This window comes from Silurus meridionalis, chromosome 10, assembly GCF_014805685.1.
Source record: "Silurus meridionalis isolate SWU-2019-XX chromosome 10, ASM1480568v1, whole genome shotgun sequence".
In the NCBI taxonomy this organism is placed as follows: Eukaryota; Metazoa; Chordata; class Actinopteri; order Siluriformes; family Siluridae; genus Silurus; species Silurus meridionalis.
The window spans coordinates 19,489,971-19,514,094 of NC_060893.1; the positions used below are offsets into that span (position 1 = coordinate 19,489,971).

Sequence of the window (24,124 nt, forward strand, 5' to 3'; positions counted from 1 at the left end):
GCCGAACTCACAAACATCCCGAACCATCTAGAGACGTACCAGTGCCATTTGGATCCCGCTACATGTGTGGAGTTTTGACATTGGACCTCCTGGAGTGTTTAAAGGCTCTGGCATGGAGAAGCTGATGCTGGATCTGTGGTGATCACAAATGCTGAGCTCATAAAACTCGGAGCTACTAACCATATAGACTGTATAAGACTGCAGAAAGAACATCACTTATAATCTTATACTCCAGTAATCATGTTAGTTCTCACTGTCCAGTGTTCTGTTTTGTTGAAAGATTTATGATCAAACTCTTGATGTCACCCAGATGCGGATGGGTTCCCCTTTTGAGTCTGGTTCCTCTCAAGGTTTCTTCCTCATAACATCTAAGGGAGTTTTTCCTTGCCACAGTCACCACGGCTTGCTCATCAGGGACAAATTCACACTATTCACCATCACTGTTGATTTGTGTAAAGCTGCTTTGAGACAATGTCTGTTGTGAAAAGCGCTATACAAATAAACTTGACTTGACTTGATACACCGCTAATACTACAAATCCCAGAATGCTTTGTGCGTAGGCGCGTCAGTCGAGACCGCTGAAAAACTCCGCGCTGAAAAACTCCATGTACTCAGCGCTGAATTTATCCGGCGATTTACCGACTTTGAATCCCAGAAATGCAGATTTGAACTGCTCAGTAATCCGATTGTGGTTGACATGGAAAGAGCATCAACTAACCTCCAAATGGAGCTGATTGAACTCCAGTGTAGAGACACGCTCAAGTTAAAGTACGACTCTGTGTGTGCTGCACAGTTTCCATGTTTCCTCCCCGACACACTGCTCCAACTCCGTGCCCAAGCTGCTCAAATCCTCTCTGTGTTCACCAGCCCATATCTGTGTGAGCAACTGTTCTCTTTAATGAAGATGAACAAATCACCACTCAGGAGTCTCACTGATGAACACCTTCACTCCATCCTGAGGATTTCCTCAGCTCAGAGCCTAAACCCAGACATGATGCACTTGCATCTAAAAGAGATGCAGGTATCTGACTTCAACCAGTCAGAGTAAATCAGAGTGTAGCAAACTGAGCTTGAATGAATGTTGTCTTTATGCACTTTTTCTACTCCAAGGCATGGACTGTTAATAGTTGAAAGATTGCTTTTTTAATTAAAGGAAATTATTATTATTTTTGGTTGTTTAGTTGTTGGCCTGTAAAAACTTTACATTAAAAGGGAAGGGAACTTGAAAGGCTACAGATAAAGAGAGAGAGAGAGAGAGAGAGAGAGAGAGAGAGAGAGAGAGAGAGAGAAATAATAAGAAACGAATACCACTGATGTGTGTTTTATTTTAAATTTAATTTCTCATGTGTTTATAATATTAAACTTTGGTTGTTCCAGATTCAATGTTTATGCAAAAAACATGCGACTTCGTCCCAGTTTTTAATTTTGGCCCACTGTGAATTTGACACCCCTGTCCTACAGTAACTGTACCGAAATAAAACCGAACAGTGATTTCAAAACCGAACATCCCCCTGAACCGTGAATTGTGAGTACCGTTTCACCACTAGTTTTCACCGATGCAAATGTGTTATAAACAGTACATCGCTATTTCAAATGCCAACTTGTATTAGATATAAACATTTTTAAATCGATGCATCACATCGTCAACGTTTATGCCGATGCATCAACGTGGACATGGTTCATGTTGGTCCCACAACACAAGAGAGGGAATGCAGATATGGTGAGAAAAATCGTACGTGCAAGAGCGCGCATGCGCAGACGCAGGGGACTTGCAGGCTCTCATTACGGTTTAAGCAGAAGCACCATGGCGGGCAAATCGCATACCCTGGAAGCTGAGGTGGGAAGTATTACTGTATTTATGTAGATTTTTCTGGCATCAGTACTTTTCAGTTCACTGTTTATTTTTTACAAAAAATATCTATACTTTCTTCTTTTTACATTTTCAAAACAGGTTCTTTACTATTTTGGTGAATTATTTTAGCTCATCAACCGATTTGATTTCATTGCGCGCCTTTTTCAATCAACTGTATAATTTCGTGGCTCTCACACACCACAAATGTAGATTTTATGAAGATTTTCATGACAAATTAGATTCCTAAAAAACATTTATCTGAGACTATTTCTGATTATTTTCTCCCTCCCTCTGTTTAATAGCCACCTGCTAAACTCAGAGGGCCATTTATACATTACTGTATATTCATACAGTCTGCTTTGTATAACGTGTACACAGTGACTCAGCGATAACATGCAATCTAGAGTCTAGATCTTTAACTGGGATGACCTGATCCACTTTAAGGTGATAATCTGATCACTGGATCATGATAAAGCTATAATAGAAATTTCGCTATTTAGAAATTTCGCTATTAGAAATTTCCCCAGTGTGGGATGAATAAAGGTTTATCTTTCTTATCTTAATATAAACCAAAATATGTATAGATCTCTTCATCTTCATCTCCTGTTTGCTCATATTGTCTCACATATTGTCATTCTTTTATTAAAGAAATAAAATCCAGTTATATATATTAATCTATAGTAGATTTATTTATTTCGTATTTATTTTATCTACATCTATGTCACTTTGGTTCACCAGTTCCTTCATGACCCATAATTCTTCTTGCTGATTTGATTTGCAAGATAAAATGAGACAGTGATGCAGCGGCTTTAGTTTTTTGTTTTTTTTTCCAGTCCAGCTTCCTTGTCTTCTGATCAAAATTCTGCTGATTATCCAAAATATCTTTGCTCAGTCCAGTTCAGACCAGCCCATGTTTCAGGTTTGTTATTTGATGAGAGGAGGCGTGTTCCTTTGTACAAACAGGGCTCCAGACAAAAAAATTAATTAAGAAGCCTTTGGCCCCTATGAGAAAAACAACAGGCGTCAAATAACATTTAAAGTGCCACACAAGAATGAACTTAAAAAAATGTAAAACACTTTCTTCCAGTTATCCTGTCGTGTGTACATCTGCCATCTTTTTACAGCATGGCCTGGGAACTGAAGCAATCATATAGGCGGTGTTGAATTAAATTTTTAGCTGTTTCCATTCTCTTTCAGCACGCATTTCTTATGCACAAGACACTGCAAGTGCTTTTGACTCTCGTCATGTTTTCTTACTGTCCCTTTATTTAATATTACATGTTCTGGTAATGAAATCAGTTTTCCCTGCAATTTCTCTGCCCACTTTAGAGCAGAAGTCGTAGAACATTTTCTGCATTTCGTGATCGTACCTCAGCCATGAAATCTCTTGAATCGAAGAAGTTTTTCAAATGTCTTTTGGCACTTTAATTTATGTTTTCACTGACTGACATAGAAAGATAGTCCTCAGTGTCTCTGTCATTCTGCCTCTCTCCAACGCTGGCACAACTGCAGCCTGTTTTTTACTAACAGCTGCGTCATCAGCGGAAGAGTTGGACAGAGATGCAGACTGTTGGAAAAAGTCAAATATTTGTAATTTTAAATGTTTCTGATGCTGAAAGGCAAGTTTTGCTTTAACTGTCTGATTATTGCTTTAGCTCAAGGGTAGGCGGCACATGCGTCTCCGTTTAATACGTAAACAAATTATATGATTTATAAATAATTATAAGCTCTGACAAAGCAGCGCTGAGTAAAATATTTTTGGGGTGAACAACAGAGACTTGGGATGGAAAATCTGAGCCTATTTTACATCTGTAAGTTACAATATATATATATATATATATATATATATATATATATATATATATATATATATATATATATATATATATATATATATGTATATATATATGTACGTATATATATATGTATATATATATATATATATATATATATATATATATATATATATACAGTGGAACCCGTTATGTCGATGTCCTAGGGGTCGCCAAAAAGCATCGAGATAACCGATGATCGAGATAAACGAAAATCAAAATGGCGGCAGTATATTAACGTGCTTGAAATTTCTATGTGCGTTAATAAATGAGAATGTGCATGCACGTGTTTTTGAAGGGTTTTTTACACAACAGCGCTGCCGCGATTTGTTTGATGAAGGCATGCTATAAAAATACATACAGTACATGTTTATCTGTCAGGAATCCACCTGCCACGCACCCTTCGGCCCTCTTCAGCGTGTCAGGTGCCGCCGCTTTCTGAAGCTCCTGGCTTCAATCGCGCACATCTGGTGCTCGTTTAGCATCATCAACAGCTCCTATTTAAACTTCCACACTCTCACTGTCCGTTATTGTTGGTATATGTTGGTTCACGGTGGTCGTTGTTATCGGTCATGTGTATCCCGGTACATGCCTTCCCACCGGCACTCTCTCAACGGCTGCGCTTTTCTTCCCAAAGCGCACCGCGGATTCCCCCCGATCCTGCCGGTGTTCATTCTATGCTTTTGCTCCTCCTACGTTCCGCTGCTGCCAAGCGCCGCCTCCGCTCATCGCATAACATTTAACAACAAAAGGCATATGTGCATTAACTAACAGCATATATATATATATATATATATATATATATATATATATATATATATATATATATATATATATATATATATACAGTGGAACCCGGTTATGTCGATGTCCTAGGGGGTCGCCAAAAAGCATCGAGGTAACCGATGATCGAGATAAACGAAAATCAAAATGGCGGCAATATATTAACGTGCTTGAAATTTCTTTATGTACATGATGTGCGTTAATAAATGAGAATGTGCATGCACATGTTTTTGAAGGGTTTTTTTTTTACGTTTTTTTGGTTTATCTGTCAGGAATCCACCTGCCACGCCCCCTTCGGCTCCCTTCAGCGTAGCAGGTGCTTTTAAACAAGAGCCAATGTTTGGTCATGGATTATATCTACAAATGGCTGGTGATTTTTCCTTCTCATCAGACACGAGCCGGGATCATGTGGCATAGTGGTTCGAGAGACATCACAGAGTCACTGCTGCTTTCAATCCAAATCAAAAAGATTGAATTGAATTTGGAAAAAAATAATTATTCAATCACCATTTCCTTTTGATAGTTGCTAAGATGTTTCTACACTACACTTTTTCACTGTAAAAGTATATCGAGTGGACATGATTTGGAAAGGCACACACCTCTCTATAGAAGTCTTCACAGCTGATGATGCATATCAAAGCAAAGATCAGGCTAAGCGGTCAAAGGAACTGCCTGCAGATCCCAGAGACAGGACTGTTACAAGGCACAGATCTGGGGAAATGATTCCCAAAAGCAGAGCAGCCTCCATAAATCTTTATAGTTCTTTACAAATGTGAATAATTACATGAACTACTGAATCTACTTCTGCAGGACTTTGCACATGCGTTTTCTACATGTTTCCATCACACACTGAGCACGTTCCATATTTAGATACTGTACGATTACATTGTACACATTCTATATGCAAACACAGTGGAACCCGGTTATGTCGAGGGCCTAGGGGATGCCAAAAAGCGTCAAGATAACCGATGATCGAGGCAATATATTAACATGCTTGAAATTTCTTTATGTACATGATGTGCGTTAAAAATGAGAACGTGCATGCTTGTGTTTTTGGAGATTTTTTACGCAACAGTGTTACAGTTTGTTTGATAAAGGCATGCTATAAAAATGTACATACATGTTTGTTAACTGTCAGAAATCCACCTGCCACGCCAAAGGGGGCTTTCTCGGCCGCTTTCTCTGAAGCTCCCGGCTTTAATTGCACACACCTGGGACTCGTTTAGCACTCATCACCAGCTCCTATTTAAACTTCCACACGCTCAACGTCCCTTATTGTTGGTATATGTTGGTTCATGGCGGTCGTTGTTATCGCTCATGCATATCCTGTATTCCCCTGATCCTGCCGTTGTTAATTCTATGCTTTTGCTGCTCATCCTACGTCCTCCCGTTGTTTAGCGCCGCGCTTCTACCAAGCACACCCGTGGATTATTTATACAGACTGCCTCTTTCCAGTTTGGGACTTAGTGGACCGCGCTCCCAGAGCGCACCACCGAAATATTCACTTTCAAGGCGAGTGTTTGTGTTTGGCTTTGCCCTGTGTTTCAATAAACTGTTTTGCTTTCACTTCGGCTTTCGCCTCCCGTTCATCGCATAACATTTAACAACAAAAGGCATATGTGCACAAACTAACAGCAGAGATTTACCAGTATACAATACAAACCACCGTCGATTCGCGATACAAACCTTTATCGTATTCTCCAACATTACAAACACAAAGATCGCTCACTAAAAACCTGCGGGGTGTAGTTCGTTTTTACAAAAAGCTAACCAGTGTCAACATTAAATTCTCGAGTAATTTCACTCTGACACAGCTCTAAAAAGTATCCTACACCTGTAGCATCTGTAAGGCTTGATTTTTCCGTCACTTTCGCGAGTTCTTCTGTGGCTGCACAGTGCCGATCGAGATAACTGACGTTCAGTGGCAAATTCCCCTCCCCCCTTGTGCTCGTGATATTAGGGTCCGGCGACATTAAATAATCAACATAACTATTAAAAAATGCTAAAACAAAGCGAGCATTTGGCAGTTCCACTTCAAAAACGTCGACTAAATAGGGTTGGCGAGTTAACCGAGGTCGAGATAAGTGGGTTTGACTGTACTGTACATTTGTACATCAGTCATTTCATAAACCTGTAATTTATGTCTTGCGTCTTTTTGTATTTGATTTATGTCCACACTGTTTCCGGTACAAATGACAAGATATCCTACTTCTGTCTTTGTTCTTGATGTCCCACAATTATAGGTGTAATTTTTATTTGTATTCATTAAATTTTATTTTTCCTGACAGATCGATAAATCCAAACCAAAATCTGTCCTAAAGACAGCGAAGGTAGGAGCAAGAGTGTGTGTGTATGTGTGTGTGTTTGTTTATATACAGTAGTGTTATACTCTAGTTAGATGGTATATTTGACGTTGTAAATGTTTATGTGTGTAGGGGACCAGGGATATTGATCCCATACAAATGAGGAAAAGAGTAAGGGCATTACAAGTGATTGTCAGCTGTTTTAAACGGCATAATGCGGTAAACATCGACACCCCGGTTTTTGAATTTAAGGTATGTACACACGCACATACACACACACAAACCTTGAAAGGCCTGAACATTTATGCATAGGCATTAAGTCACAGTTCGGTATGTACCTTGGATGTTAACTCACAGCTTGTTTTAATTTCGGTACCGTTACTGTAGGGGAAGAAATGCAAAGCATAAAATTGCTTGTCTTTTCTTTTTATTAACACACTTTATTATTATTAACATTTCTGAACATCAACAGTTTACATTTTTAAAACAATTTTAAATAAAATGCCTGCTTGGTTAAATAATATATAAAATAATAATAATAAATATGGAATATAAAATATATTATATAGAAAATATGGAATAATTAAAATTATTGTAAAAATTTTTGTTTTATATTGATTGAATTGAGTAATAAATTAAATTAACAAATCAAATAAAAATAAAATTGAAGAATTAAATAGTTTACATTTGTTAGACCTCATTTGGGTAATACAGATCGGTGTGTGTGTGTGTTTTACATTTAATATGTAATTTCCTATTTATTTATTAATAAATGTTCTTCATTACGCCCATGATTCATTTAGTCACTCCCTCGATATGTGGAAATTTCAAGATGTTCTTCTTTTGACAGAAATTCTTGAAGCTGGACATAAAACTAAGGAATCCACTTCCTGTTTAGCAGCTAACAGTCTCTGTGCTGTAAATCAGTCAGAGAGAGAAATCTGTAACTTTAAGGTTTCACACATGAAAGTTTTCAGAACAGATTTTGTGGTTCCTTCTGTGGTTTTAATGTCAATCGCACAGATGTGTGAGATTCCCTAAGAGGAGATCACTAGATAATACATCAAATATGGACAAAAGTTTGTGGATTCGTATGTGCTCTTTGAACATTGTGTTCCACATTTAGTCCCATTTGCTGTTATAATAACCTCCATTCTTCTGGAAAGATGTTCTACTAGATTTTGGAGTGTGCTTGTGGTGATTTGTGCTCATTCAGCCACAAGGGACTGGGTACTGATGGAGGTGAGGAGGCCTGGGGTGTAGTCAGTGTTCCAATTCATTACAAAGGTGTTCAGTAGAGTTGAGGTCAGAGCTCTAGAGCAGGCCGCTCAAGATCACTTTAACCATGTACATCATATCGTCAAGGAGCTGGCAGGTTTCGGTCTCCTAGTTCGAGTGAAAGGAAAATTTCATGCTACCACATCAGACATCCTATAGACATCAGAGACATTCTTCCAACTTTGTGGTAACATTTTGGGTCATTACCACATATGACTGGAAATGTCAAGTGTCCTAATACTTATAGTGTATTTTTAATTAGTGTACAATGTCTACTGTCAACCCTTCTTCATACATGATTGTTCAAACTCATGATTGTTGTACAACATACAGTATGACTAGACCACACATGCTGGCGATATTAGAATATAATAGTCTGAATAAAGAGTATGCTTGTTTTGTACTTAGAAAACATTGACAGGGAGATATGGTGAAGACTCCAAACTCATCTATGACCTGGAGGACGAGGAAGGAGAGCAGCTTTCTCTCAGATACGACCTCACCGTATCCTAGTTTAATGATTGATGCTGACACTGTGCTCTGATTGGCTGTAAATGTTGGATTTTTATTTAGGAAGTCGTTATGGCCTGGTCTCGAATCAGTTTTTAAATAAAATATAAGGCTCCCTAGCTATTATATATAAACAAATCCAGGTAAATATTATAATTGTAAATAATCTAGTTAAAATTTAGATTCCTTTTTCTCCATGAACCAGATGTGGGCTTTATTCATGTCCACAATGGTTATAGTAATGTGTTAATTCAGCATTATTTAGAAATGGAGCTTGAGCTTCCTGTATTTGTTAGCAATTTTGCAATACTAAAGACATTAAAAACTGATATTTCTGGTAGAGGTCAACTGATACTGATATCTAGGTTGGATTGTACTTGCAAATAACCAATTAATCAACAGATAATTTTTTTAAATGGATTCTGGATAACAAGCCAACTTAACACTCCATATAATATAGAACTGAACCTTTTTACAAACATAAAAAAATAGAGTACTGAATCATGAAAATGTGCTCAAAATAAAATAAAATTATTACTAAATTATAAATAATAAATATAGCCTGCATTCTCGTGTTAAAACAAACAGCACATGGCATCAGTGATTCGCCTCTAGAGGGCGCTCTCGTAATGAAATGACTAATTTATAGAAACTGTTGTGCGTTTTGTGTTTTCTTAACTGGTTACTTTTCAGGTTCCTTTTGCTCGCTACTTGGCCATGAACAATATCACGAACATCAAACGCTACCACATCGCCAAAGTGTACCGCAGAGACAACCCAGTCATGACCCGGGGCCGCTACCGAGAGTTCTGCCAGTGTGTGAGTGTTTCCTGTTTGATACACGTCTTAACACACTGCTGATCTCAAACACCACATGGGAATTTATTTAAATACAGATTATTTTAAAGCACTGCTCCAACAGTTTACAGGTAGTCGTCCACTTACGACCTATGCAACTTACGACCATTCGACTTTACGACCAGTATCGCTAGCCGCGGCGTACGACAGTGCGTACCGGCTTCTGGCATCATTTCACAATACTGTACATATAGCCTACTCTACTTACGTGGTCGTAAGTCGACAACTACCTGTAAACTGTTTAATTGTTGTCATTGATTTCAGATATTGAAACCTCTCTCTCCCCTGTGCTATAGAATTTTGACATTGCAGGACAATACGACCCAATGATGCCTGATGCAGAGTGTTTGCGAATCCTTTACGAGATCCTGAACGAGCTGGAAAAAATTTGTTTTGATTTGATTTGAAAATCTTATTTTTTTTTCGTTCAATTAAAAATAGGTGGTGTAAATTGGACATATTGCTTTCAGTCTTATGTAGCGTGAGCTGGACAAAAAAACTCATTTTGTTTACTTACAGGTGAATGACCGGCGAATTCTAGACGGATATTTTGCGGTGTGCGGCGTACCAGATGAAAAGTTTCGCACCATCTGCTCGGCGGTGGACAAACTGGACAAGGTGAGAAGCTTTATATCATTTAAGTGAAATCAGTGTGAAGTACCAATAAAAAAACTACGCTGGAACCATTCTGATAAAAGCACCAGGAGGCATCCAACCCTGTAATTCACTCTCTAATCTCAAATAGCTAAAAAAATATATATAATTATCTTAAATATATATTACTTCCACAGTAACTGTTCTTACAGAGAAATAAAGGGTAAAAAAGGGCTTTTTATGTGTGACATGTACATTACGACAGAGTGAAACTCTTCACATAACCCAGTGATGTTAGGAAGCAAAGGTCAGAGTGTAGGCCAACCATGTAAATACAGTACCCCTGGAGCACAGAGGGTTAGGGGGCTTGCTCAAGGGCCTACAATTGGCCCATCTGAACAGTTACCCAGAGCCTTAACTACTGAGCTCAGTTGTGAATGAACCAGCTTTAACTTGTTTCAGTAGTCCATCTTGTGTTCTCCGTGTTTATCAATAACTTCTTCAAGGTCAGGTTTTCTTCTACAGCTGTATTTTTATCAGTTTTTAAAATTCGTTTGGTTCCTCTGTCCACCAAATAGTTCTAAAAACCAACAGGGCAAAAACATGATAAAATCATGGGTTGTGATCCAACTTGAAAAATTGTGTCATATTTTTGTTGTAATTTCTTAAGATCTAATACAGGATCATGATTTAGATCAGGGGTCTTCAGTCTTGCCTGCAGAAGGCCTGGTGTGGCTACAGGCTTTTATAACTAGATAGGACTTAATAAATGATCAGTGACTAAGATGAACTGAATAAACAAGTAAAACACTTCTAATAGAAAAGTCGTGAGTTCAAATCCCTGAACCACCAAGCTGCCTTTGAGCAAGCCCCTTAACCCTCAACTGAAAGTTATATAAATGAGATGATTGTTATTGCCTATGGATAAAGGTGTCTCTCAGATGAGATAGATTTAAATGTAATCTTAAAGACCCTTTTTAGCCGATTTCAACTGAGTTTGCGAAGTTGCACTCGAACCAGATATTGCAGCGTCATAGTGTGTTCAGTCTTCACTTCGGCCCACTTTTTTTTGTTTGTTTTTAAAATGTGACACACCTGATACTTATTCACTAATTAGTGAGAGTGATTGAGTGGAGCAGAGAGAAGACGTGAGCATGTGCAATGTTTCAGCTCTTCAGGATCAGAACTTGAAAATTCTGTTTGGATAATTGTTGTAAATATTCAGTTTGTGAATTGTGTGATTGTGTGTGTGTAGCTGCCATGGGAAGATGTAAAGAATGAGATGGTAAACGAAAAAGGTCTTTCTGAGGATGTAGCTAGACAGATTGGGGAGTTATGCCTATGCAGGGTGAGTCTCTCTCTCTCTCCTTACCTCTCTGTTTCTGTCTCACTTTGCATCACTTGCTCTTTCCCTCTGCATTGCACACATCTTTTTCTCTATCTCTCGATACCAAATTGTAGCTCCACCCCTTCTGGAGCTTAGAGCAGGATGTGATTATATACTGTGAAAAAGAGTCCAGATTTATTTATTGGGAATTTTATTACAGTATTAATGAACTAAATATACACTGCGATTGTATCTTCTGTTTTAAGAAACTTTTACCTCGAATCCACTTGAGCACGGTAGTGACCTTTGTGTGTCACAGGTGGACTGGACCTGGCAGAGAAGCTGCTGCAGCACCCGAAGTTGTCTCTGAACGAGCAGGCATGTGCCGGACTGACTGACCTAAAACTCCTGTTTGGTTACCTGCAGCTCTTACAGATCACAGATAAGGTGAGATCAAAGAGAAGACTGGATCACATCAAACTTTTTTCAGATATTTGATTAAATTCAGTTGTATTTCTAAAGCACGTATAACAATTCAGTTAAGTCCAAAGCAGCTTTACAAGGAATAGATTACTAATACAGTGGAACCCCGTTGTACGAGCATAATTCGTTCTTGAAAATTGCTTGTGTGTCCATTTGCTCGTATGTTCGAACTCTTATGTTTTCCCCATAGGAACGAATGTAAAAGTGATTTAATCCGTTCCGCGATGTCATTCGATCGCTTATTTCTGCACTTAAAGTATTTGTAGCCTATTTTTAAAAACAAATACACTGCAAATTACCGTAATATAAACATAATTTAACACTCATGTGGTAGTGGTTGATTGCGAGTGTGAGATGCACCACGCTCGTAACCTCCTCGGTTTCCATGGTAATTATATTTACTTTTGTTTTCACAGCACCATCACTGATTTTCTTGGGAGACATTTTTCAAGATTTCTAGTGAAATAAAAATATAAAACTAAAAAAAGTTACTGTGGGAGAGCGTATGAATACAGGAGCCACTTTTATTTATTTATTTATTTTTTTTTGTGTCGGTCTGCTTAGTGCCCCACGTAGCGCAATCGTGGGGCACTAACTAAATAACACAAACGCACACGCTCTCCTCCTTAAATGCACACTCTGATCACTTGAAAAGAGAGAACAATCATTAGGTCACATTAACTTCAGGTGAGGCAATCCCCTGCCTATCTGCTCCCGGACCCGCCCTCCATTCACAAACCGTCGCTCGGCCACGCCCCCGCTGCCACAGTTACGTTTTTGCTGCACTGAACAATGAGAGCGACTGAGTGATACGTCATCAACTAAGCGACTGATGCGACCCTCCGCCGAAAACGGGGAACTGGCAGCGTGGGTTTGCTCGTGCCTTCGAAATTTGCTCGTGAATCAGGGTAAAATTTTGCGAGCAAGTGTGCTCGTAACTGTTTGCTCGTACAACAGGGTTTCACTGTATACATTTTTAATGTATAAATTAGTTTTATACCTGATGAGCGATCTAGTGGCAACAGTGGCAGGGGAAAAACTCCCTGAGATGGTATCAGTAAGAAACTTTGAGAGGAACAGACTCTGGAAGGCAACCTATCTTTAACTTGGTGACACTCAATGTTTTTATAATAGTTGCATGAGGCGAGCAGAAGGACACAGATGGAGACTTGAGTGTAAAATTGTTCATGGTGATTCTAAGAATTTGTAGCAGACTCTTTATATTAATTACAGTCCATATCTTTCTTCATGGTTCTTGAGTTTAACACTCCACAGTAACCGCATAGATCTTTAGGCTGTTAATGAGAAATCATCCTTAGTAGCAGCAGCAAGTGATCTCCAATCAAATGAACTTCAACCAGAGATTTAGAACTTCAGTCAGAGTTTTGTAATAGTCAGTTTGTATGGCAGCAGAGAGAGGAGTTTGTGCTTTCTCATGACAGATGTCTTATTAACTCAGAGAGAAAAAAAGACAGACCACTGAGGGATCTCTAAATATCAAGGGTGTTTAAACATTAATTATTTGATTCCGGATGGATCTCTGATACTGAAAATAAACAAATAAAGGCTTGATTGATTGCCTGATGTTTAAAACGTCTGAAGCTTTTGTGCTTGCATAGTGGTGTGAAAAATATTTATGCCGTCCTGGGAAAACACGGTGCTTCCTCTGAAAATAATTTAATTGATAATATAGTGAAATTTTGCTGTTTCTTAAGCTCAGGGTATTCAGATCAACCCCACTTAATTAGATTTATTTTTATTTTATTTAATGAGGTGAGAAAATCTAGAGCTGATCTGTTTGTGTTGATTCGATTTTACAGCAGTGTTTAAACCAGTAACTTTCTAAATCGATTCTCTCTTTGTGTGTGTAGGTGGTGTTTGATCTTAGTCTGGCACGTGGATTGGACTATTACACCGGTGTGATATTTGAGGCTGTGCTGTGCCAGGCGCTGCAGCCAGAGGTGCCGGCGGCCACGGAGCAGAAAGGGGCTCGGGTGAATGTGGGCAGTGTCGCAGGCGGGGGGCGATACGATGGATTAGTGGGCATGTTCGACCCCAAGGGAAGAAATGTCCCCTGTGTGGGTGTCAGCATCGGATTTGAGAGGATCATTTTAATAATGGAACAAAAGGCGGAGGTGAGCCGAACACATAATACAGTACACACAGAAAGAAGGAGAATAATTAAAACTCATACTTCAAATGTCTCTGTTCTCCAACCTGTCTGTCAAGCTATCCACCAAAATGTAAGTCTGTCTGTTCTGTCTATCAAGCCACCAACCTGTCTGTCTGTCTATCTGCCTGTCTAGACAATATTTCTGTCTGTCTATCAAAGATGTCAGGGTTGGATTTAAGGCTGTGTTCACATGTGCAGTATTGATTTAAATATTGTCACATAAATATTATTTCCTGTTGGAATACCTGCTGATAATGTGTCTAACACGCTACTTAAATACCCAGTATTCCTGGGATAAGCTCAGGATTGAGTGTGACGCTGACCAGCATAAAGCACTTGATGATGAATGAATGAATAAACACTGTTCATTCTGGTGTTTTACGCTCTGCTTCATCCCAGACTTCTGCAGAGAAAATCCGTACCACAGAGACACAAGTGCTGGTGGCTTCTGCACAAAAAAATCTCCTGGACCAGAGATATCAACTTACCACTGAATTGTGGACTGCAGGTATTAAGGTAAGTGCACATGTGAAGATGGGAGACAGTATTCTCCATTTTTTGGCATGTTTATTTATTCAATTAATTTTTAGCTGTATAGTGCTTTTATCATTGTACATCATCTTAAAGCAGCTGTATATAAATAAAGTGATAAAGAATGTTCAAGTTTGTACCTTATAATTGTTTGTTTCTAATGACCCTAATGTGGGGAATGTGGCAAGGAAAAACTCCAAGATGTCATATGGAAGAAACCATGAAAGGAACCAAACTTAAGATGGAACCCATCCTCATCTGGGTGGCACTGAATGCCTATTTATTACAGTTCATTATTTTTGAGGTGTGCAGTGATGGACGATTACATGCAACTTGTCCTGAGCCATTATAGTTGACTGTAGACTTTAAGTACAGTCCAAATGCATCCTTAAAGCTCCTGTGTTGCTCCATAATTTGGATCTCCAGGCCACTTACGCAAAACCATCCCCAGTTGCACAGAGTGTCATCCAGTGGAATAGAGGATTAATTATTGATTTCTCTCACTCTGTCCAACAGGCTGAGATGCTTTTTAAAAAGAACCCCAAGCTGCTCACACAGCTTCAGCATTGTGAGGAGATGGGCATCCCCCTGGTGGCTATTTTGGGGGAAAAAGAAATCAAGACTGGAGTTGTAAAACTCCGTAATGTGGCCACCCGTGAAGAGGTACGAGTTCAGCCATAAAATCATAAGAGCATTAGCGACTTTTTACACTTCCTTATTTATTTTTTCAACTTACATGGTGCTACTTCAGTTAATGTCAGAATTAAATGAATATTGATTTCCAATCAGTTCAAGAGCTGAAATAATCAGATGTTAGTTTTCTACCACAAGGTATAAAAATAATTAGCCAGGTCCAGGTGGTTCTATTTCTTTTAACAAATCGAAATAAATACATCAGTTAGTTTTCTTTGGTCCTAATAAATGGCTTGATAAATGTTTTGGTTTTACATCAACACTATGCTCCCACCATGCTTTACTGTGGAGCACAAATGCAGCTCTGTTTTGCAGAGGCTTAAGTTAAGTTCAGTTCTGCAAACTTCTTTTTTTTGCAAACTCCAGAGTCTTTGAAAATAAATATCAAATATATTGTATCTTTGCACTACATGGAGTCGGAAGCTCTGTGGTTTATATGTTGAAATTCTGATCAGAAGGCCACAAATTTAAATTCCAGCAACACCTCGCTTTCACTGTTGAACACTTCAGCAAGGCCTTTAACCCTCAACTGCTCAGTTGTATAAATAAGATAATTATAAGTCACATTGGTAAGGGTGTCTGCCAAAAGTAATGTAAATGTCTGTTCTACACAGGTGGATGTGTCCAGGGAAAACGTGGTAGAGGAGATCAAGAGGCGGACACTGAAGAGTTAGATTGTTAATTATTTTTAATTGTTAGTTTTAAACTAAAATTATTTTAAAATGTTCCAATTCAATAAAAATGTTCTAATGTTCTATTGGCATTTATTTAGTTTGACAATAAATTTGTTTGTTGGTCAGTTTTAGTCATTTTTTGCAGTGTTTGTTTTCTAACTTGATTGTTAATCATACTAGCATGTTTTATTTTGGTCTGTTGCCAAGTTATAACTAAAGTTAAAAAACACAAAAACCCCAACCTACATGACACATACAGGGGGAACACGTAATTAGGAGCCCCTTCAAATCTCCTTGTTCATGCAATTATGTAATCAGTCAATCATGTGGCAGCAGTGTAATGTGTAAAATTATACAGGAAGATGCAGGTTGAGAGCTTCAATTATTAATAGAATGAAGGTAAACAAAATCTGATGTGATATTTGACCTTTGGCCATGGTTAAGATATTGGAAGTCTGACCAAAAGGTTGAGTTCAAAACTCAAGGCTCCCAAGCTGCTACTGGGCTCTTTAACAAAGATTTAACCCCCAACTGCTCAGTTGTATAAATTAGTATTTATATTTAGTGTATAAAATGTTGATTTGCCATAAATGTACAGTTGTGTTCAAAATTATTCAACCCCCAATGCTGTAAATGGTTTTAGGGAATTTAGTGTACATTTGTAATTGTATTCAGAATGAAATCCTACAAGGACTTCTTAAAGAACCATATGCAACTAAAATGACATCAATTAGTTTTGTAATACAGTAGTAAATGTTTCTTTTGTGAATTCTTCATTGACATAATTATTCAACCCCTTAAAGACTACCACTCTGAAGAACAGAGGTTCAATGAAGTGTTTTCAATCAGGTATTGAAAACACCTGTGGATATCAGGGAGCTGCAATAAAGCCTAATAAGCACCAATTAGGCAGCTTTAAAATGACTGTGATACTCAGCTCCTTCTAGACATTTACTGGTGTGGTTACAAACATGGTGAGGTCAAGAGAATGGTCCAGGAAGACAAGAGAACAGGTGATTACTCTTCACAGGAAGGGCAATGGCTACAAGAAGATTGCAAAGATGTTAAGCATACCAAGAGACACCATAGGAAGCATCATTCGCAAATTCAAGGCAAGGGGCACTGTTGAAACGCTACCTGGTTGTGGCAGAAAGAAGATGCTGACTTCGACTGCTGTGCGCTACCTGAAGCGTAGAGTGGAGAAAAGTCCCCGTGTGACTGCTGAGGAACTGAGAAAAGATTTGTCAGATGTGGGTACTGAAGTTTCTGCTCAGACAATACGGCGCACCCTGCGTAATGAAGGCCTCCATGCCAGAACTCCCAGGCGCACCCCCTTGCTGTCCCCAAAGAATAAGAAGAGTCGACTGCAGTATGCCAAAAGTCATGTGGACAAACCACAGAAGTTTTGGGATAGTGTTCTGTGGACTGATGAAACAAAATTAGAACTGTTTGGGCCCATGGATCAACGCTATGTTTGGAGGAGGAAGAACAAGGCCTATGAAGAAAAGAACACCTTGCCTACTGTGAAGCATGGCGGGGGGTCAATCATGCTTTGGGGCTGTTTTGCTTCTGCAGGTACTGGGAAGCTTCAGCGTGTGCAAGGTACCATGAATTCTCTTCAGTACCAGGAGATATTGGATGACAATGTGATGCAGTCCGTCACAAACCTGAGGCTTGGAAGGCGTTGGACCTTTCAACAGGACAATGATCCCAAGCATACCTCCAAGTCCACTAGAGCATGGTTGCAGATTAAAGGCTGGAACATTTTGAAGTGGCCATCGCAGTCACCAGACTTAAATCCGATTGAGAACCTCTGGTGGGACTTAAAGAAAGCAGTTGCAGTGCGCAAGCCTAAAATGTGACTGAACTGGAGGCTTTTGCCCATGATGAATGGGCGAAGATACCCGTAGATCGCTGCAAGACACTTGTGTCAAGCTATGCTTATAACTGTAAAAGGATGTTGTACTAAGTACTAAGATTGAATGTCACTTGGGGGTTGAATAAAACTGATAATGATGTGAGCTCAGAAAAGACATTTGTGGTTATTTCATTATAAATGTTATGTTATATTTGTCTGACCTACACGTGCCTCTTTGATTTAATTGTAAGCAGGATGACTGAATGATCATAATCAATGTCAAACCGACCAAAACAATCAATTTCAGTGGGGGTTGAATAATTTTGAACACAACTGTAAATCAGTTGGTACCAGATTATCTGATTTGGAGGTTTTCAGAAATTGCTGATCTCCGCAAATCACCACACCAAGTCAAGTTTATTTATATAGCGCTTTTCACAATAGACATTGTCTCAAAGCAGCTTGACAGAAATCAACAGTCAAGGTGAATGGTGTGTATTTATCCCTGATGAGCAGAAGCAGAGAAGCTGTGGAGAGAAATTAGCGTAGCTGCTGTTCATGATATTAACAGGACAAGTTGATAATGTGCATGTGATCATATGTTCTGGAGCACAAGGTTATGATGTGAGACGTGCTATGTGTAGGCTTTGCTAAAAAGATATGTTTTTAATCTGCACTTAAACTGGGAGAGTGTGTCTGAGCCCCGAACACTGTCAGGAAGACTATTCCAGAGTTTAGGAGCTAAGTGTGAAAATGATCTACCGCCTTTAGTGGACTTTTCTATTCTGGGAACTACTAGAAGCCCAGATTTTCGAGATCTCAGTGGTAGTTTGTAGTCTATTTAAAACTGAACAGGAAGCCAATTTAGGGATGATAAGATTGGGGTTATATGATCATATTTTCTTGACCTTGTAAAAACTCTGGCTGCCGCATTCTGAACTACCTGAAGCTTGTTTATTAATGATGCAGGACATCCACCTAGTAATGCATTACAATAGTCTATTCTGGAGGTCATGGACGAGCTTCTCCACATCAGATATAGATAACATGTTTCTTAGCTTAGAGATATTTCTAAGGTGAAAGAAGGCTGTTTTTGTAACTTGGTTGATATGATTATTAAAAGACAAGTTGTCTAAAATGACTCCCAGGTCTTTTATAGTTGAACCAGTGGTTACAGAACATCCATCTAAATGCAGGTTGCGATGCTGGAGTTTTTGTATACTGGTTTTCTGGGCCGATGAGCAAAATCTCCATCTTATCAGAATTTAATAGTAGAAAGTTATGGGTCATTCAATCTCAAAACACACATCTTAGATGAGCTATATAGCTGGGTATCATCAGCATAACAATGGAAGCTAATTCCATGCCTTCTAATAATATTTCCTAAGGGAAGCATGTATATTGTAAAAAGCAGGGGTCCTAGAACTGAACCTTGTGGCATGCCTTATTTTCCTTGCATTAGCCTGGATAGCTCTCCATTTAAGTCTACGAAATGGTAACGATCTGACAGGTAGGATTTAAACCAGTTTAATGCCCATCACTGAATGCCAGTGTAATTCTTTAAGCGATCTAGGAGGAGATCATGGTCTATAGTGCACTAAGATCTAGTAAAACCAACAGAGAGATAAAGCCTTGGTCTGAAGCCAAAAACAGGTCAGTAGTGATTTTAACTAGAGCAGTTTCTGTGCTATGATGGGGCCTAAAACCTGACTGAAACTTTTCAAAGATATTGTTTTCTTGCAAGTGGAAACATAACTGAGCAGCGACAATCTTTTCTAAAATCTTAGACATAAATGGGAGATTTGAAATGGGTCTGTGATTCGATAGCGTGTTTGGATCCAGATTAGGTTTCTAATCCAAGTGCTTTAAAATTAGGGAAGTTTGTTTATGCTTGATTTGTCATAGAGACTATCTCAGGATATTACAGTAACGTTTAAAGTAAATGAAGATCAGAAATTCTGCAAATCCCTTTTCATGCATATCCCATCCAGTACACATGAAAATAACTTTGACTTCGTTTCAGTTATTTATTTAATCTTAAATGACCCTCTGATTTGACACCATTCACTTGCAGCAGTTTTGTGATTGTTATCGCCAAACTGAGGTGTCATCATTCTCCCTGACAAATAGATCAATTTCACACTCTGTAGGATTTTTTAATTTTTTACTCTGCCTTTGCCGTTTCCTCTCAACAAACAGTTTTTCTAAGGAGACCTCGCCCTGAATATATCTTAATATTTCTAAAGGGGATTTTTTTCAAACAAACATTTTTAACCCATTATCACCATCAAATTTATAAATACAGAGATGGATAAAATATTGAAATTAAAAATGTATGTAAAAATTTACTAAAAACATTTTCATCTTTTATAGTTTATAATTTTAACTCTTAAATTTACTCAAATGTACTACATGGACAAAAGGATTTGGACACATTCAGCCACAAGGGTTTTAGTAAAGTCAAGTACTGAGGAAATTTGGGGTGCAGTCAGTGTTCTCTCATATCTTCAGAGAGCTTGGCATACAATAGCATTTATTGACATTAGCACACTGGAACAAGTTTAGGTTTCCTCATTCAAGTGAAGGAAAAATATAATGCAAACAAATTCAAAAACATTCTATAAAACTGTTTCCATCTTTTTGGTAACCATTTGGGGAAGAACTGCATATGGTTGGAAAAGACAGGTGTCCCAATACTTTTGTACATGTAGTGTAATAATATGAATGACTAATGCTAATTCCACTGTTAGCAAAAACATATTGTTGAGGGTGTACAGACACTTTGCTATTAGGGCCAGAGAAACTTTGGTGTAATGCACTTTTTCTGAAAACTGTTTTCCAGTATTCAACAGTATATTCTGGAATCTTCCCTGAAAATGTATTTAATATCAATAAAAAGGACACATTTAAACAATTTTTAAATAAATGCAACACACAAAGCAACAACACAACCACAGAGAAATCACTCCAAAAACTTAGAAAACCAAACATATCAAACATCACACAATGCTGCAAAAGAAGTGAACCAAAGAGCAAAACACAAATAAATAATCATAAAAAATATTAAAACTTACTGTATCAAAAAAACACTATAAAAAAACATCAGGTAATTAAGATTACAAAAAATAACACGCACAAAAAACAACTTTTTAACTCCCCCTCACTTCTAATTGGAATACTAAAGATGAACATTTAGGAAAATGCATTATTATTTTTTCAATAAAGTGATTCCTGATCAATGTCTTTTATCTTTTCTTTTTATAGTAAATGCGCAGCCAATCATTAGACTATCATCAGTGTAAGATTGGCCACCTTTCCAAGTGAGCGTGGCTCTGTCCCAGGTGAAAAAGTAATATACTTGAGTTGTAATCTTTTGGATGCACTTATTATATTTTTATTATACTATACTAAGTGCATATTAAATGTGTTGTTTTCGAACAACTTCAAGTATATTAAGTGTTTATTGATCTGTGTTTATTATTTAAATACCTTTAAATTAATCTTAAACTAAGTTGTGTTAAAATGGAACAACTTTATATTTATATTTAATGTACTTTTAGTGTACTTCTTTAAAGTATATTTATAATATACTTTAATGCTATACTTGAAGTACAGCTGAAGTATATTTAAAGCTTCAAATTAATGTGTCTTCCCAGTATATTTACATCATATCAGCTCACTAGGATTGTATTAGCAGAACATTAAAAGTGCTGCATTAGTATATTAAGAACATGTTTTGCTAAATCATTCAGAATTATATCAATATAATTTATTGTATTAAAAATACAGTGCAATATACTCCTTTAGTACAAAAAAAAAAACATTCAAAATTGTATAAAATGCACACCGTCTTGGAAAACTAAAAAAACTTTCACAAGATAAAGAGTACTGTATTTTCCGGACTATAAGCCGCTAATATTTTCCCCACGCTTTGAACCCTGCGGCTTAAACAATGAAGCAGCTAATTTATGCATTTTTCCTTGGTTTTCCTGGTTTCACAAGCTTCAAGCCAAAAAACTGAGCCCCATAACATTAGACCAGTGAGATTGCTGAATGGGTTTAAGGTGAACCAATGAAATTCTTTATATTAAATCGGGTGCGCTCCCATTGAATCGGTACGCACCACATCATAAATATGGATCATGTTCCTCTGACGTTTGACCTGCTTCTTACTCGCACTGTCAACAGGAAAGGCGAATCATTCACACTGAAAACAACCGGGCATGAAAAAACGCACTTCACCTGTGTTCTGAGCTGCACGACATCGGGAGAAAAGCTTCCACCGATGGTGATTTTTAAACGCACAACAATGCCAAAAGATAACCTTCTGAGAGAAATTATTGTGAAAGGAAGGAGGAAGACAGTGAACAATGACTTTCTTAATAGGCTACTGTTTAGATACAAGCCGTGTAACAGACACTGTCTTTCGTTAAAGCCTGTGTGAAGTTAATTAGTTTCAGTGTAGACAATGGTTAGGCTTATAGACAGGTGCGGCTTATTTATGTTCAAAATAAAAATCTTCGTAAAATTCAGTGGGTGCGGCTTATATTTGGGTGCGCTTAATAGTCCGGAAATTACGGTAATAATAATCTTTGTAAATAGCATCATACGACCACTTTAAATATTTGTTTCCAGTCTGAATAAAAAATCAGAAAGTAGACAAATGGAATGGAAGATTTTGCTGCTTTAGAAATCTCCTTCTTAGACAAACTGACAGCTAACATTGCTCTATTAGGTCAGATTTTAAAATCTCTAAAATAGAGGCGGAAGAATCCAATGTTAGCTTGCCTTTTTTAATAAATAAATATATCAGAGAGAAATATACCTTTCACATTATTTGATATGAAATTTAAATCTTGCTTATTGCTCTCTTCCTTGATCTTCTCTGTTCTGAAAGAAGTCAATTTCAGTGTCATCAAAGCCATTTGACAATGGAGTGGCGGTAACAGAAGCTGTTTTTTTTCCTGTGCAACATCTCTTTTAAGTTGGTCTTCCATTGCAACATTAGCTGCATTTTGAGATACTTGCAGTTGTGGTTAAGATTTGGAGGTACCTTTGACCTAAAAACAACATGTACATTTCCAAAATTAAAATTGTATCCCACCCCAGGTAAGTCAAAAAGGAAGGAGGAAAAAGGCAAGCAAAATATTGCTGTTAAACAGTACAACAACCCTGAATGGAAGATAATCGCAAACGTTTACAGCCTCAATGGGTTTTTTCCTTGCTGTGTACTGGGCTTCCAGATGTCTTCTACTCTCATCTCATCAATTTTTTCTTTGTACACATCTGTTGTTACAAATATATATCAATCAAAGAAAGGCATTATAGTTGTCAGACTGGGCTGAATGAACATAAACACCAATTAAAAGTATATTCCACCCAAAAATGTAGATTCTGCCATCCTTTATTTGCCCTCATGTCAATACAACCTGTATGCATTTATTTGTTCTTATGAACACAAGCAATATATTTAGAAAAAGTTTTTTTTATGTCCAAACAATGGAAATTATATTTAATGGAAGCTAAGAGGTCACATAACGATTTGACATGGGACGGGATGCATCCAAATTGTTGGGGGAAATAAAGAACATATTACTTCATTTACAATTTCAAATGAAAATAATATATCTGCATCACTGAATGCGATGCCTGATCAATATTGCCTTTTTCAGTTATTAAACCTTGTGGTGGTTTTGTGGTCGAAGGGAAAAATGTACCTCACTACGTACATTACGAGCTGCACTTATGGTTGCCTACTTACATGGCAAACATTAGCACATGCACATACTTGTACACAGACCTAACACATAACATGGGTCTGTTCACTGTTACCTTTCTGTTTTACAGTTGCACTTATGACAACTGTGGAAAGGGAGATGACACAAACAGTTATCTTTATGTTTAGTCTCTGGTCGTTAGCTAGCAGTTAGCTAAATTACACGCTAAAACATTAGCGTTAAATGATATACCAATTCAGTTGTTGTCCAATTTCTGAGTAGGCATGCAGGCATGATAATTTGACACTTAAGCAAACCATATCAACAAAAGACAATAGTTTCTTTACTGTTACCTGATATGAATTGTGCTCTTTTGATGATCTTTTCAGACCAGTCCGCTCGTTTCCTTGTGTTTAAGCAAAAGCTGTCATTTATTATTATTTTTTTTTTGTCTGGCAGTGGCAGCAGGTATGCAATAATATTTAAAATGAAATCCTGTACTCCATTGATTCAGGCACCAACAACACAAGATGATGTTTGCATTCCTTGTTAATCGACTCTGTGCTGGTTTGTATTTTTTCCCTGTGCTGGTTTGTATTGGCCGCCTCCAGCTGGCACTGTTAAGTAATCATACAGTCGGCACTAAAAGGGTCTATAG

The 24,124-nt window shown here is 37.8% G+C and overlaps 1 pseudogene; it reads left to right on the top strand.

Annotated features, from left to right (window-relative positions):
* Window positions 1-1,777: 1,777 nt before the first annotated feature.
* Window positions 1,778-16,016, top strand: LOC124392828 (annotated as a pseudogene).
* The last annotated feature ends 8,108 nt before the right edge of the window (window positions 16,017-24,124 follow it).